The sequence below is a fragment of the Hakea prostrata genome, chromosome 2 (assembly GCF_041222555.1).
Source record: "Hakea prostrata isolate BN-2017 chromosome 2, UWA_Hpros_2, whole genome shotgun sequence".
In the NCBI taxonomy this organism is placed as follows: Eukaryota; Viridiplantae; Streptophyta; class Magnoliopsida; order Proteales; family Proteaceae; genus Hakea; species Hakea prostrata.
The window spans coordinates 36,764,774-36,782,251 of NC_142601.1; the positions used below are offsets into that span (position 1 = coordinate 36,764,774).

At 39.7% G+C, this 17,478-nt stretch overlaps 1 protein-coding gene and 1 long non-coding RNA gene across 7 annotated transcripts in view; both read left to right on the forward strand.

The window, feature by feature from the left end:
• LOC149024276 (putative UDP-N-acetylglucosamine--peptide N-acetylglucosaminyltransferase SPINDLY) overlaps window positions 1–17,478 on the forward strand; it is a 93,105-nt gene that overhangs the window by 26,790 nt on the left and 48,837 nt on the right. The window lies entirely within an intron of this gene.
• LOC149024277 (uncharacterized) lies at window positions 9,297–12,340 on the forward strand. The gene is made up of 2 exons (XR_016171619.1): window positions 9,297–11,385; window positions 11,481–12,340. It is a non-coding gene; the product is annotated as an uncharacterized LOC149024277 (long non-coding RNA).

Genomic DNA, 17,478 nt, shown 5'->3' on the forward strand with positions numbered 1-17,478 from the left:
AAGTGCACCATAGATTGGATTAGATTTTATTTTATTTTATTTCTTATCTGCTGTTTATTTGATTAGGATATTACTTTCTATTTTTTGCAGTTTCTGTTTTTATGTTGCTTGACTAGCAAGCAATTCATAGAGAGATTTGTTTCCTTTCCTTCTTGTTACTTTGGTATCAAGGAAGTCTTATTTATGATAGTAATATTTGAAGATTTTGTGGCCAGATTTTGGGAGATTTTGAAGATATATCTAATATGGAAACTTTTCAATAATAAATAGACTGTTGAGGAGGAATGCTGCATCTTGCACAACTCTCCATTCCCTTCTTCTCCATCTCTTCTTCTTTGCCACCACTCATTTCTCTTCCTTTCGATCTCTATTATTTCTAGTAATTTAATTTTAATTTTGTATACATGGTATCAGAGCAGTGAGTGCAGGTCCTGTCAATTTGATGTTAGGACCCTCTGAGAGCTGAACTTAGCTTTCCCAAATCAGTAAATAGAAACAGTGACTACTCAGAAATATAAATGAAGAACAATAAAATAACCGAGAGTTGGCTTTCATTCCTTTGCATCACTATGACAATCATATAAGAATTGATATAACCTACATTCTCTTCACTGATAATCAGTTCCTGGAATCATGTAACATTTTATCGCCGAATTCTGGCGAAATATCACCGAAATTCGGTGATATTGGTAAGGGGAGAACCGAAAAGGGCCCCGAAACCGATATCTGCGAGATATCGTGAAATATCGCAATATATCGAAAATATTGATATTTTATTTATTTTTATGCTATTCTTGCAATATTTAGGCAATTTCTCTTGCGATTCTACACCAAAATATTTAGAATCAATGGACAATCTTACCAATTCTATCCCAATGATTCAAGACTCAAAAGGTAATGTTGTAAATGTAATTAGAAGGATAATCTACATAGAATAATTTATGGAAATAATTCAAATTAGGAAGACATTTTATATAAGATCTTCAAGATTAATGAGCAATCTTACTAATTATATTCTAGTGATTTAGTCCTCAAAAGTCAACATACCAAATGTGATCAGATAAGAGTATATACATGAAATAATTTATGAAAACAATTTAAATTATGAAGGGATTTTGTAATAGAATTTTCAGAGTGAACGGATAATCATTCCAAAATTTCCGAATGATTTAGGGCTCATAAGGTAACATGTTAAATGTGGATAAGTAGGAGAATTTAAATGGAAGAATTTATAGGAAATAATTCAAATTTACTATATATTAGCACCAAATTAGGATAGGCATCAAATTTGTGTTTAAAATGACCAAAAATACATTCGAAATTGGGGTCGAAATTTGGCAAATCTTTGGGCGAAATCTCGCTGAAATTTTGGCGAGATTTTTTCATTTCGCCCGATTCACTGGGCAGCGAACCGGGCGAGATGAACAAAATTTCGTTCCTTGCTTGGAATAATAAAATAAACAGAACTAAACTGTAAACAATCACCACACAAGACCATTCCCTGTGCCTAAGAGGCTCCCTCTCCCCGCAAGCTCAGCTTGCTGTTCTCCCTTTTCTCCCCCTATCTCTCTCTCTCTCACTATCCTTATATATTCCCCCCTCCAGCCTACGTAACAAACTCTAACAAACTCTTACTCTCCTATCCAATGTCCTTCTGCCACCTGGACTGTCATTTCTGCCTCTCTGCCCATGTCAGAATGGTGGTGGCTGTCCACTAAGGGATTGCCACTTGTCCTCTCCCTTTCACTTGTTGCGAGTGTTGCTGTATTGTGCTCCCCTGCCCCAGCTGCTGGTGTTGCTATATTCTACCCTGTATTAGCCGCTGCTACTGCTGTCTTCCCCTGCTTATTTCTACGTTTGTACACTTGAGTAATAAGGGGCGTATCAACACTCCCTCCCTTCAGTTTCACCTTATCCTCAAGGTGAAATTTAGGAAATTGACTGTGTAGCTCAAGAAAGTCTTCCCAGGAATTCTCACAGCTTGGCAGCTGCTGCCATTGAACCAGCACCTCCAATGATCCTTGAGTTGAGTAGCGGATGTCTTGGAGTGTCTGAGGAATAAGTTGGAGTTCCCCATCTTTGGCTAAACATGATGGCAGGGGCTGAGTTGTGATGTTGAGACCGACTACCTTCTTTAATTGTGACACATGAAAGCATGGTTATCAAAGTGTCCGCCTAGGCACGCCTAAGCGACCTCCTAGGCGGCAAAGCGGTTTTTGAACCGCTTAAATTGTTGCCGCTTAACTAATGGGCTGATTTCTCGCCGCTCTTTTTCTTAGGCACTATCGCTTTGCCACCTTTTGTGTCATATTGCCGCCTATATGCTAAAGTAACTGCTTTTTTTATATTTTGTAATTTGTGCATATTATTTTCTTTTTTTAATCATAATTTATTCTACAATGCCGTATATAAATATAAATACGTGAGCCATTTCGGAATTGAGGCCCAATTTGCAAATGAACTCCGAGGCCCAAAGTGCCAGTCGGCAACAGAATGTCAAGCATGAGCCATATACAATATTGATAATCAATGAATCATTAAGTAAACAATGACTTGGAAATCGGAATAATGAGATCTATTAATTTATCATGTCAGCATTGTTTGGTTAAAAAAAGGGAAAAATGGATACATCAATTCTGATTATTGATCTATGTACAAGAGTGCAAAACACTTATTTGGCGTCACACTATCATAGAGGTAAGTAAGAATGTAAAATTACTACTTTCATTTTCATTTTTCACATTGATTACTGATATAGTACATACTACATAATTATTGTTATGAATCTTACGATGCTTGATGAGATGAAGTTATGTTTTTAATCTTTTTTTGGATAATTTTTTATAATTATGATTCTTGAATGTTTTTTTGTTTTTATTTTTATGAATGTGATTGTTGAATGTTTGTTTAGTACTTTAGTTTTGTTGAAGTATATACACTTGGGATATTTACTGTTCACGACACTATTCACGTGAACAGTAAAAACAGATTTTTACTGTTCACGGTACTGTTCACGTGAACAGTAAAATCTGTTTTTTTTTTTAGTGTTCACGTGAACACTAACTTTGTTTGTATTGTTTACGTGAACATTATTATGCTATTGATGTTATTCTACTTTCTATTTCTAATGTTGGAGTCTTGCTACATAAGTTTTGGGAGTCTTTAGAAAGCATAGTTTCTATTTTGGTGGTAGTTTCTATTTTGGTGGTAGTTTCTATTTTCAGAACTTTCTATTTTTAGAGCTAGGAAGTTACTAAAGTTGTAATTTTTTGTTTCCTTTTTCTTGAGGACAATTAGTTGTCTCTCAAGTTATATTAAATTCATTAGAAGCTATAAATAAAAGGGCTCTGTGATTCTAGACTCTTAAGCAAGAATCATGAGCCTCTTCTACTAGTTCTTCATCTCTCTTCTCTTCTTCTTCTTCTTCTCTCTTTTCTTTGTTCAAGTTCAGCTGCTGTTTTGATTATTTAATGCTTGTTTCCTAACATGGCATCAGAGCAAGTTTAATCAACTTAGGGACCCTTTTCTCTCTCTTGGCTGCCTAGTTTTTTTCTTCTTCTTTTCTTTTCCTTTTTCTTATCTAGGGCAGCCCCAACCTTCGCTGCAGTAATTGTGCATGGCTGTCCTTTTTTAACTTTTGAAGCACCAAGTATCTATGTATGAATACTACAAAAAGGCCCTAAGCTTTTTGGGGATATGTCTACCTATTTGATTCAACTGAGGCTGCTACTACCTTTTTTTTGTGTGCAAATCTGAAGTTCAATCTGCACTATATTGATGTCTTGGGATTCCTCTTGATTCTTGCAAAGATATGCCCATAATTCGGATTGCAAGAACTAAGTATTGTCTTCCATTGTTTGTGCTATAAGTTTAGTTGCAAGTCGTATACTAATACCCCTGTTTCATTGAATTTCTCTCTTCTGAAAAATTCTGCTGCTACCTTCTTGCTTTACTACTTCTTCCGTTGTTTGTTTCAGAATCAAGTTTAGCCTTCTTTTTATCTAATACTTCTACAAAGACCTAAAGAACTACTTTTCCTTCATATCAAGATCTGTTAGAGTTTCACATCTAGCAGAAGTTTGTTGCTATGGTCCAAGATCTGATATTATCTACTACTGCAACTACTGTTATTGCACTTCTTCTGAGTGGATTGCTGCAGCGACTACTGCAATTTTGAGATTCCAAGCTGATTCAGTAATTTTCTCTTGATCTAATTTGCTCCTACCCTATTAAAGGGTTAGTGGTGGTCTAGAATTTTTCCCCCCTTGGTGAACAAGACTTTGTCTTGTGAGACGATTTTCTACTGCTCGATCAGCTTTATTGGTGAATAATACACTGCTCTGTGGCTGCTACTTTTCCTTTTTGGGTTTCTTTTGTGCTTATACTTCTTGGCTGCTTCACTGGTCATCATTAATTGTCCACGTGTAATGCTACACGTGAGGGGGAGAATGGTACCTTATTCTATATCTACTCAAGATGTGCTGATGGATATTATTTGTGAAGATCTTTGCCCTTAACTTATAACATTCTACAACAATATCATTACCTATCTTTACCTATATTTCCTTTTTACCTTACCTACTTGGTCCGCAATAACCCATATTGTCTTTTACCCTACTTATTTGGTCAGCAGTAACCCATACTGTCCCATACTACCATACCTACTTGGTCCACAGTAACCTATACTGTCTTTTACCTACCTACTTGGTCCACAGTGATCAATATTGCTTTTTACCTGAAGATCTTTGCCCTCTACTTATGGCATTCTACAACAATATTATTACCTATCTTTACCTATATTGCCGTTTTACCTTACCTACTTGGTCCGCAATAACCCATATTGTCTTTTACCCTACTTACTTGGTTACCAGTAACCCATACTGTCCCATACTACCTTACCTACTTGGTCCATAGTAACCTATACTGTCTTTTACCTACTTACTTGGTCCACAATAATCAATATTGCCTTTTACTTACCTATACTTTGCCTATTACTTGCCTTCTTGTGAAGCATTTATTTGGACATTGGAGTTGTAATTTTGAAGATTTAGTATGGATATTTCTCCCTACTACCGGCATTATGTGGATGGTGTCTTTGATTTTGCTATACTTATGGACATTGGAGTTGCAATTTTGAAGATTTAATGTGGATATTTCTCCTACTACCGGCATTATATGGATAATATCTTTGATCCTATTATACTTATAGACTTTGTTCATCTTCAACATCATTGATTGTTCTTATTATTGGATGAATCTATTGACATGAAGAATTAAAGTTTTTTTTTAAGTTGGTGTTGATTATCTCCTGGGTGAAGTTTTTTCAGTGTTTATTGACGTCTGCCATTGCTACACGATTCAAGATTGGTGCTACTTTTCAAGTTTATTCTTATTGTGCAAGCTGAAGTTTTCTTTGTGTACACTCCAGCTTGAGGGGGAATGTTGAAGTATATACACTTGGGATGTTTACTGTTCACGACACTATTCACGTGAACAGTAAAAACAGATTTTTACTGTTCACGGTACTATTCACGTGAACAGTAAAATCTGTTTTTTACTGTTCACGTGAACGCTAACTTTGTTTGTACTGTTTACGTGAACAGTATTATGTTATTGATGTTATTCTACTTTCTATTTCTAATGTTGGAGTCTTGCTACATAAGTTTTGGGAGTTTTTAGAAAGCATAGTAACTATTTTGGTGGTAGTTTCTATTTTCAGAACTTTTTATTTTTAGAGCTAGGAAGTTACTAAAGTTGTAATTTTTTGTTTCCTTTTTTTAGAGGACAATTAGTTGTCTCTCAAGTTGTATTAGATTCATTAGAAGGTATAAATAAAAGGGCTCTGTGATTCTAGACTCTTAAGCAAGAATCATGAGCCTCTTCTACTAGTTCTTCATCTCTCTTCTCTTCTTTTTCTTCTCTCTTTTCTTTGTTCAAGTTCAGCTGCTGTTTTGATTATTTAATGCTTGTTTTCTAACAAGTTTATTATACAAAGTATTTGTATTAAAAAATAGTTATATTAAAAATATTGACTAAACCGCTTTGGTCGCTTTATTGCCGCCTAAGCGCCGCTTAGTCGCCTAATCGCCAAGATGGAGCCCCACTCGCTTTGGTCGCTTTGCCGCTTTAATAACCTTGCATGAAAGACCGGGTGTACCTTGGAGTCAAGTGGGAGTGTAAGCTTGTAGGCAACCGGACCAATTTGTGCTTCAATAGGATATGGACCGTAGTACCGGTAGCTGAGCTTCTCATTGGGACGTTTGGCTAACTTCTTGAATCAGTATGGTTGGAGTTTGAGGAAAACTTCCTCTCCTACTTGGTAAGTAACCTCTCTTCGGTGTTGATTTGAAGAAGATCGCATACGGTCTTGAACCACCCTCAAATTGTTCTTCAGCTCATCTAGGATTTGATCCCATTCACGTGAGTAGATATCAACTTCAGCCACCTTGGAGAAGTTCCCTTCCCACCTGAGCAAGGGTGGGGGCTTACGGCTATAGACTGTTTGGAACGGTGTCATCTTTGTGGCTGAATGGTAAGTAGTGTTGTACCAATATTCAGCCCAAAAGAGCTAAGTGGTCCAGTTTTTCGGCTGTCCCGCACAAAAACAGCGGAGATATATCTCAAGGCCTCGATTCACCACTTCCGTTTGGCCATTTGTTTGGGAGTGATAAGCCCTACTGAACTTCAGGTTGGTTCCAGCTAATTTGAACAACTCCTTCTAGAAATTACTCATGAAGACCCTGTCCCGATCCGATACAATCGACCTTGGAAATCCATGGAGTCGTACTATCTCCCTGCTGAAGGTTACAGCCACATCTCTTGCTGAATACGGGTGTGTGAGTGCAATGAAGTGTCCGTATTTCGAAAGTCTGTCCACCACCACCAATATGGTGTCTCCCCCGCAGCTTTTAGGCAATCCACCGATGAAATCTAAACTGATATCCTCCCATACTTGGTCCGGTATGGGCAGAGGCTGTAGCAGCCCTGCTGGCTTCATGGCTTGATGTTTGCTCCGTTGACATGTGTCACAACTCGCCATGAAGTTCTTTACGGCCCTCTTCATACCAACCCAATATACAATTGCTGAGAGTCTTTTGTAGGTGCGAAAATACCCAAAGTGGCCCCCAAATGGAGTGAAGTGGAATTCAGCTAGCAATTTAGGAGCTAACTGGAACTTTCGGGAATGACCAGTCGCCCTTTAAAGAAAAGAGTTCCATTCTTCAACTTGTAATCTGAAAATTCTGTAGAACCACTAACTAGTGATTGCATTACTTTTCTATAGCGTTCAGATGTCTGAAGCTCAGGTTCTAATTCTTCTCCTCCTTCCCATATTGCTGTTGATAAACTAGAAAGTTGGATTGGGCCCTCCATTTGTTAGGATAATGCATCTGCTGCCTTTTCTTCACATCCCGGTTTGTAAAGGATTTCGAAGTCAAACCCTAACAACTTCATAATCCATTTTTGCTGATCTTCGGCCACTAATTTTTGGTCCAATAAATACCTTAAGCTCTTTTGGTCTGTGTGAACCTTGAAGTGTCTTCCCAAAAGGTAATGGTGCCATTTTTGAATTGCTAACACCACTGCCATTAACTCCTTCTCATAGATTAATTTAGCTCGGGCTTGTGGAGACAAGGCTTTACTCCAATAGGCTATGGGATGCCCTTCTTGCATGAGTACAGCCCCTAATCCTACTCCTGATGTGTCCGTTTCTACCATAGTTGTCACGGCGACTAGGCGATGCGAGGCGGTTTTAGCTAGTTGGGGTGATGAGTCGATGAGGTGCCCTCCGAGGCGCTTTTGAGGCGGTCGAGGCGTTTTAGTGTACATCTCATACACTAATTCATTATAAACATATCTTATATATAATAAAAAAACTAATATTAGCCATTTAGCCTACCTCAAGTCATCCAACATACTACAAACCACACATAGTAGGTCCTAAATAAATTTCAAGTATCATACTATCATTAACAAGAATCAAGATACGATAAAATGTAACTAAATAGTAAACACATAGATGCATGAGCAAAACAAATAAACACTAGACAAGTAGACAACATACCTTCATTAAATGTCACCAACACTAGCACCACCTACAACTCCATAGCTCCACCTCCACCATCACTTACAACTCCACCTCTTCTACATTGTTGAGCTGTAGCGAAATATCCTCACAAGTAAAAGAAGAAAATGAAACAAAGCATATTATATCTAAATAGAAAATTTTAAATATTTAAGCAAACAGTCCCACTTATATCTAAAATCTAAAATCTAAAATCCAAATCCCAAATATACCAACACACCCATATCCAAAATTCCCAATAAAAATCCACAATCCATATCCAAAATTCCCAATAGAAAAGTATAAGTCAGCTAGTCATAATCATCATCAAGTAAATTGGTAGCAAGTGGGAGATCTTCTCGAACTTCTTGTTGCTCCAAAGAGGTAGACCTCAAACCAAAATCATCTGCAATGTTCTCATCATCATGCAAATCTTCCTCTTCTTCCATGTCTCCATCAGACTCAGAGTCATGTTCCTCTTCCTCAACCACCCTCTCCAAAGACCTGTGACGTGAGTAACATATATTAACTCCACCAGATGTTGATCCACTTGGTTGACATCTCCTCGGTCTATTTTGGCCCTCAAGTGATGAAGATGCCCCTATAGCTCTATCAACAATGCTCCAAGTAAGATCACCCTCAGGATGGACTAAATCATCAGGCTGATTAACCATCCACTCACTGCTCCAGTCAAGCTCATCAAGGAGTAGTGGATCATAATTTCTAATCTATAATTGCCTTTCATCGAACCTTTCTTGAAGACGGCGATTGTACTGAACAAAAGCTAGATCATTCAACCTTTCATGTTCCAGCCTATTCCTCTTCTTGGTGTGAATCTGAATTCATAAACAATTGAAAAGAATCCCAAGTCATTCTTCTAAATTTAAATTTAAAAGTGTTATAAATACTTTAATCACTTAATACTTACAAACTCAAATGTGCTCCAATTCCGTTCTCAACCAGAGGAAGAACAACAAAGGCCTAATATCCTCCGTGCAATCTTTGTAAGCTCAAAAACAATTCCTCCATGTGTATCCCACCATGTAACTATAGTATTAAAAAGAAAAAAGATTAACATAATAGGTAGAGTTACAAACCAAATAAGTATAACTAAAAATAAAATATACAAGTAAAAACTTACGAGGACTCATAGTTGTACGCTGTCTGATAGCCATAGCTGTGGAGAAAGGACCTCTAGCTTCCTTGTAGTCATTTACTTGGGACAATATCTTATCTTGTTGATGTGCATCAAGCACTAGTCTTCCAACAACTTCATTGAAAGAAGTTTGGAGAGAAGTGATCAACTCATAATCATCTACATCATCTAAATTGTAAAACTTCCCAGGATTCAAGAAATAGGCTGCACCATATAGAGGTCTCTCCATCTGGCACTCCCATCGCCTATCAATGATTTGTATGACTTTCTTCCAGAGTCGTTCTTTGCCTCCAAAATTGTCCTTTATTTTTTTCTTGGCCTCTTGCATGGCTACAAACACTTCAGGCAATGCGGGTCTTTCATCAGCATCCACAATCCTCAATACAATCATAAGAGGTTGTGATGCTCTAATGCAATCCTCCACACCATGCCAAAATGCTATAGAAAAAGTTGTTTCAGCTACTTTCTTCCCCTTTTCTGTCTTGGACAAATTGGAATTTGTCCACTCCTTAGAAATGAATAAGTGCCTTAAATCATCCTTGTGTTTCAACAAGCTTTGCAATGTCAAGGATGAAGTGGCAAACCTAGTCACTGCAGCCCTCACAAGATCTCTGCCATTTGTCTTCTGTCTCAAGGCCTCCAACAATCTTGTGTGCCTATAAATGAAAGTGGTAATTCTCTTCCCCTGAACTATCACTTTCTTATATTGTTTCAAATTCCCAATGTCCTCTAGCATCAAATCAAGACAATGGGCTGCACAAGGACTCCAATATAATCTAGTCCTCTTCTCCATTAATAATGCCCCTGCTGCTTTGTAATTTGAGGCATTATCAGTCACCACTTGAAGTACATGGTCTTCCCCAACTTCTTCAACTTTGCTATCCAATAACTGAAAGAGCATGTTTGAATCTTGCGCCTGGCTAGATGCATCCACAGAATCAAGGAAGAATGTTCCCTCTGGACAATTGACAAGAAAATTGATGAGATGCCTACCCTTTTTGTCAGTCCACCCATCAAACATGAGTGTGCATCCATACTTCCTCCAATACTTTTCATACTTTTTCCTTGTCTCCATTGTTCTTTCTTTTGCACTCTTCAACAAAGGTACCCTGACTTCATGGTAACTTGGGGGCTTATACCCAGAACCATATTGTGCAATAGACTCAACCATCACCTCAAAGCTTTTAGCTTTAACTGCATTGAATGGAATGCCACATTGATACATCCAATCAACAATGTGGTTATCCACTCGCTTCTTTTCTTCAGGAGATCTCATTCTATTCAAGATGGTTGTTTGAGTAGCACCCTTAGCCTTCCTTTCTTCAACAAGTTCTTCAAGAGTGCATCTAACATGCATATCCATGGTACCCCTTACAGGTGCCTTATTAAGGGCACTTTTTAGTCTCTTTGATGCAGTCCCAAGAGCTTGGTATCTTGGAGCACACCTCAACCTCAGACCCCACACTAGGTAATGTAGTTCCTCCACTAGAGGGCCTAGAGGCAGGAATAGGATGTTCTTCTCCAATTTGAATGTCATCATACTCCTCATTATCCAAATCAGTAACAACAACCCTCTTTTTATTTTTCACCAGCACTGCATTCATCTCTTGGGCAATTGCTGCAGTGGTCTTGGTGCACTTCACAACATCCCCATATCCACCCACTAGATGTTGCTTCAATCTTTTAATTCCTCCTTTAAAGTTTTTGTTGCATAAACTACATATGACTGTATTCCTGTCAGCAACATCTGGCCAATACCCATATTTCCACCCTGGGTCATTTGACTTGGCCTTTCTCTTTGGGTCTTTTGAGGGATCATAGGCTTCACCCCCACTAGGAATAGGCTGACTAGGAGCAGCCGCTTGATTATCACTTGAGGGCCTTGAGGTCATTTTAAATAACTAGTAAAATCTACAACAAATAAACATGATACACATATAATTAGCCAAAATAAAAAACAATAATGAAATTGATAATGATACCAAGCTTCTATTCTGAAAAATCAGAAAACATAAGATGAAGATGATGACTAAAAAAATTATTGTACATGGTGATGAAGCTGATCAGCCGATGCAGTTGTTAATAGAAGGATCCATCACAAGCAAATCAGAAATTCAGAATACAGGATATTGAGTGAAGTAGTGAACCAGGGGAGCCTATTGCAGAGGTTAGTTTCTATTGTGATCATCAAATTATATATGTTTAGAAATGTTGGTATGAATTAATCTGGAAGTTAATTTGTGTTTTTGTTTTGGGTTTCAGGTAAAACAGAAGCAATCATGCAAGGGTGAACCAGGGGAGCCTGTAAAGAAGAAGGTTTATTGATCGAAGCAAAGCTAAGGGAAACAAAGCATCAATCTCAACTGTTTGATGCTGAAAACAAATGGTTTGCACATGGTGCATCAACCAAGCTTCTGAAAAATTCATGCTTGGGAGCAAATCGCAGGGGAAAAAAAAGAAAGCAACATACAGTGATAATACAGTCATACACCAAGCAGTATGCAACAACCAAACCAAAAAAAAAGAAGAAAAAAAGCAAGTTGTAACAATCTTACAATCGCAGGAAGAAAAAAAAAAATCCGGCGACATACCATCGCCTGAGATGGTGACCGACGCGCCTGCAACTACAGTGGCCTTCGTATGAGCCTATGAGGGGGGGAAAAGAAAAAAGGAAGAAGCAGAAGTAAGAGTAGAGTGACCAGAAGTAAGAAAAAAAAAGTATTAGACGACTTACCGTCGCCTGAGATGGAGACCAGAGTGACCGGAAGTGACTCGCTGCAAGCCTGCAACCGCCAGAGGAGTTGCAGAAGAAAGAAGAAGGCTGAGATACGGTGTAGTTGCAGAAGAAAGAAGAAGAAACAGAGTTGCACGAGTCCAAGACTCCAAATCCTTCAAAGGCTATTGCCGGTGATGCTGGCTGTCGCTGGTGATGATGCTAGTTGTTGCCGGTGTCACTGGTGTCGCCGGTGGTCGCTATCAGAGTCGGAGATGAAGAGAGTTGCAGAGGGAGAGTAGCAGAGAGCGAGAGAGAGTCGGAGAGCCTGAGAGAGAGAGCGAGAGGTTAGGGTTGAGACGTTGATTCGATCGATTTCAATAATCTCGTTTTTCCTTTTTTTTTTTTTTTTTAAAATTAATTTAATGTTACAAATGATAATATGTAATAATATGTAACACTTATATAACAACTCACCCATTAGATTCTTTCCGATTAGAATCTACGTTTCAAATTAAATTTCACCTTTGATTTGGAATCAAATAATTTACAATTTCTAAATCCCCAATAAGGCGATCACCCAGTGCAATACGGCGTCCGAGTCGTCTGAGGCGACGACTCAGAGACGCCTCATCTCTGAGGCGCCCGCCTTATGAACTTTGCATGAGGCGACCATCGCCTTAGGCCTTAGAAACCCGCCAGGTTGCCAAGGCGTCGCCTAGGCAACGCCTTGACAACTATGGTTTCTACCATAAACTCTTTCGAGAAGTCAGGCATAGCAAGTACAAGTACAGATGTCATCACCGCCTTCAATGCTTCAAAGGCTATAGTGGCTGAATTATCCCATTGGAAAGCATCCTTTTTTAGCAGCTTTGTGAGAGGTGTGGCTATCTTCCCATAATCTCGAACGAATCGGCGGTAGTACCCCGTGAGGCCAAGAAATCCTCTAAGTGCTCGGACATTCCTCGGAAGTGGCCACTCAACCATGCAATGTATCTTTTGCGGATCTGCTGAAACTCCCTTTGCAGAAATTATGTGCCCCAAATAAGCCAATGTGGTCATAGAAAGCGAGCATTTCTTTTGATTCACTACCAGGTGATTTTGTGATAGAATGTGTAAAACACGCCATAAGTGATCCAAATGGTCTTCCATGGTGCTGCTATAAACTAGGATATCATCAAAAGATACTAGCACAGATTTACGTAGGTGTTCTCGAAATACCTCGTTCATTAGTGCTTGGAACGTTGCTGGTACATTCAAAAGCCCAAAGGGCATTACAAGGAACTCGTAATGTCCATCGTGTGTGCAGAATGCAGTCTTCTCTTCATCACTTTCAGCAACTCTGATTTGGTGGTAGCCGGATTTGAGATCAAGCTTGTTGAACACTTTTGTCCCCCCTCCACCCCCAACTCATCAAGCAGCTCATTTATCGCTGGAATGGGAAATTTGTCAGGTATCGTTAGCTTGTTAAGTGCTCGGTAATCAACACAGAATCTCCATTCTCCATCCTTCTTTCGCACCAATAACACTGGGCTTGAATATGGGCTCACACTTGGACGAATTAGTCCAGCAATTAACATTTCACTGACTAACCTCTCCACCTCATTTTTCTGTGATTGAGGATATCGGTAGGGCCTGAGGTGGTGGATTACTGCCTTTGACCAAGCGTATCGAATGATCGTACTGTCTGCTTGGAGGCAATTCCCTGGGTTTTGCAAATAAAGATTGGAAATCTTCCAGTAATGCACATACCCTACTATTGAGACTAAACTCCTTCGGAGCATCTGCCTGCATAGGTTTTAGCCAAATTCCATTTCCTTCTTGTTGTGCCATTTTCCAGAATTGATGCAGAGAAGTCTCTAACTTGAGTAATGCAGGGTCTCCTCTCAATTTCACCTGCTTATCCTCCCATTTGAATTGCAGAGTTTGAAGTTTCTAGTTACTTTGAATGTCACCCAAGGATGAAAGCCATTCCACCCCTAAAATTACGTCAACTCCGCCAAGCTCGAACGGTAACAATTCCTGTACAAACTTCACATCTCTAATGCAGATGGTAACATCGCGACATACTCCTTGTCCTTGTACATTCTTACCGTCCCCTAGCGTAACCCGGAAATTGTTTTTTTCCCTCAACTTTCAACCCAATTTTCTATACCATTCTCTGCGAAATGAAGTTATGTGTTGCGCCGCAGTCGACCAGCAACACCACCGGAACCTCTTCAATTGAACCTCTCAGCCTCAGTGTATGAGGTGAATCAAGCCTTGCCAGAGAGCTGTATGATAGCTTGGTTTCTGTCAATGGTTCTGGCGGTCCTCCTTCGACTTCGATCGATGCTTCTGTCGTCGCCTCTGTTTCTCCCTGTGTCTCGTCTTCGTGGAGAAGCATGATCCTCAATTGCTTTAAAGGGAATTGGTGACCACGAGAATAGGGTCCATCACCCTGGAAGCATAAGCCCTTATCCATCTTGGTCTTCATTTTCTCTGGTGTCAACCATTTCGGCCTTCCATTGCCGCTGCTACTTCCGCCGCTGGACGTGGTTGTCGAAACACCCCCTTTTGAAGATGATGCAGTGCTAGCAGTGGTATGCCCTACATTGGATCGATTAACCAGGGTTGAACCGGTATTTGGTTGAGTCACTGAACCAGACTGATTAGGCCGCAGTCCTACAGGATTTGATCGGTTCAAAGAGACAATTCGTTGGGCCGCAGTTTGTCCCCAACCACTAATGGGCTGTGCTATCGGGTATTTTTTAAGCCCGCAAAGGGTATTATTTTTGGCCTCGATGGATTTGACCATATCCATAGCATGGGCCAAGTTCTTGGGTTGGAATAGGCACAACTCAGCCCTAATTTCATCTCCCAGCCCTGATAAGAACGCTCCTTGTAGCCATTCTTCTTCCTTGGCGCCGGTAGCGGCGGTGAGGGTTTCAAATTGGCTGCAGTATTCGACGATGGTGTTTCCCTGTTGTAATTCCATGATCGCTTCTTGTGACGTCCTTGCTTGTGTGGAACCGAAGCGCTTTCGCAACTCCTGCTTCAACTCATCCCACGTATGGAAATGATTTTGTAATTCTCAGAACTGTACCCTCCAGATTGCAGGTCCTTCGAAGTAGATTAATGCTGTCTATAGTTTCTCTGTATCGGTAAGCGCTTGCAACCCAAAGTACCTCTCCGCTCTAGCAGTCCATCCATTCGGATCTTCGCCATTGAAGATAGGTAACTCTAGATATCTCGGAAAGAAATCGCGGCGTCCTAGGGAGGCTGTAGCACGTTGCGTTTCTTATATGTCGGCAATCTGCGAGTTGTCTCTCACAGACGTTTGTATTGTTTCATCCCGCTTCCCCAAGGTGATTTTAGGCGATGGACTATCGGTTTCTATGGTTTTGCCTTTTACCAGGTATGTCTTGAGCTCATTCATGAACGTCACTTGACTTTGTTTTACCTTGTCTATTTTAGAATCGATCAACGCCAGTTGGGATTGCAGGTCTTTCACACTATCTTCTAAAATTTCAACTCTGGACTCCATTCTACTTCTTACCATTCCCCGAATCGACGCGCTCTGATACCAGAATGTTAGGACCCTCTGAGAGCTGAACTTATCTTTCCCAAATCAGTAGATAGAAACCGTGACTACTCAGAAATATAAATGAAGAACAATAAAATAGCCGAGAGTTGGCTTTCATTCCATTGCATCACTATGACAATCATACGAGAATTGATATAACCTACATTCTCTTCACCGATAATCAGTTCGTGGAATAATAAAATAAACAGAACTAAACTGTAAACAATCACCACACAAGACCATTCCCTGTGCCTGAGAGGCTCCCTCTCCCCGCAAGCTCAGCTTGCTGTTCTCCCTTTTCTGCCCCCCTATCTCTCTCTCTCTCACAATCCTCATATAGTCCCCCTCCAGCCTGTGTAACAAACTCTTACTCTCCTATCCAATGTCCTTCTGCCACCTGGACTGTCATTTCTGCCTCTCTGCCCATGTCAGGATGGTGGTTGCTGTCCACTAAGGGATTGCCACTTGTCCTCTCCCTTTCACTTGTTGCGAGTGTTGCTGTATTGTGCTCCCCTGCCCCAGCTGCTGGTGTTGCTGTATTCTCCCCTGTATCAGCTGCTGCTACTGCTGTCTTCCCCTGCTTATTTCTACGTTTGTACACCTGAGTAATAAGGGGCGTATCATCTGACATTAGAAAGTTTCCGGTTTGAGAGTCATCTCTGAGGATATTTGGGTTCTACCACTGCTGCCTATATACTTCTGTCTGCTTAGTTATTTGTGTTAAAAGCATGAACTAGACCTTAACAAGGTTATGAAGTTTTAAAGATTCTAAAGTCTGATTATTTAAAGAACATGTTTGTGGTTCAGACTATTTGAATAACTTGCTATGATACGTTCTTTGAAAAGCACTCTCCGGAATTTCTTGGAGTTTAGTATTGTATAATTGATCCAGCTGATGTTTCTGATATTTTTGAGGTTTATTTTCTGCTGAACCAGGTCAGTGACATTGTTAGTTGTTACATCTATTCAAATATGCTACTGAAAGTGGAAGATATTCTATTACTACTGGGCATGGATACTAACTTGTTACCTAAACCAGAACTCTTGCTCGATTTTACTATTTGTCTTCTTCAGTTGCTGAACTGAACCACCTACTGGTCTTGATTTTATTTTCTGATTGACCTTATTGTTATCTCTGTTGCCAAGCGAGTTGTTGTTTAATGGGTGAAGCATCGAGGTGGTACCCCTTTTTTATATTGAAGTCCAGCATACCCCTTTAGTTATACTCACTTCCAAGCTTGCCCTTATTAAATATTTGAATTCCCATTTCCTCCAATCCTAACTCATTAAGTATTTCTGATTTAATCATATGTTTCCTTCTTATTTAGCCACATATTTCTTGTTATTACACCTAAGTCCTTGATTTTGAAATTTTATTAAAAACTAAACCATACTATATTCTAGAATTGTCCCTTGCCCTTTTTAAATACCACTGTTGACAGCTATTGCTTTTACATGTCTACATATTCAAGTACATGGTTGCTGCTTTTTTCTGTTTTCTTTTCATATTTAGTCAATGAATACCGATCATATCTATTTTGGGGGGTTCCAATTTTTGAAGCTAGCATGGATGTGCTTCTAGCATAGTGGTGGCAACCTCCTATGTAGAGGTAGTAAGTCCAAGGGAGTCATGTGTTTTAACCTTTGCCCCTACCACACCTTCCCCCTCCCCCCTCCCCCCTCCCCCTTGGGCCTTTGGCCCCCAGTCAATATGATTGGTTGATGATGACCATTTTTGTTTTTGGAAGCTAGCTATGTGTGTGCACATTATCAATTACCATGAGGAAGATTGGAAGTTATCACTTGGGATCTAATTACTTGGTAATAATTTTTACCATGAAGAGGTGCCTTGGAAATTACTAGAATCTGATTGCAATCCTACTTTTAGTTATTGGTTATTAGTTGCCATAGATAATGCTACACGTGAGGGGGAGATTGAGGACTTACTTGTATCTACTCAAGGCTTGTATCTGAAGATGGTA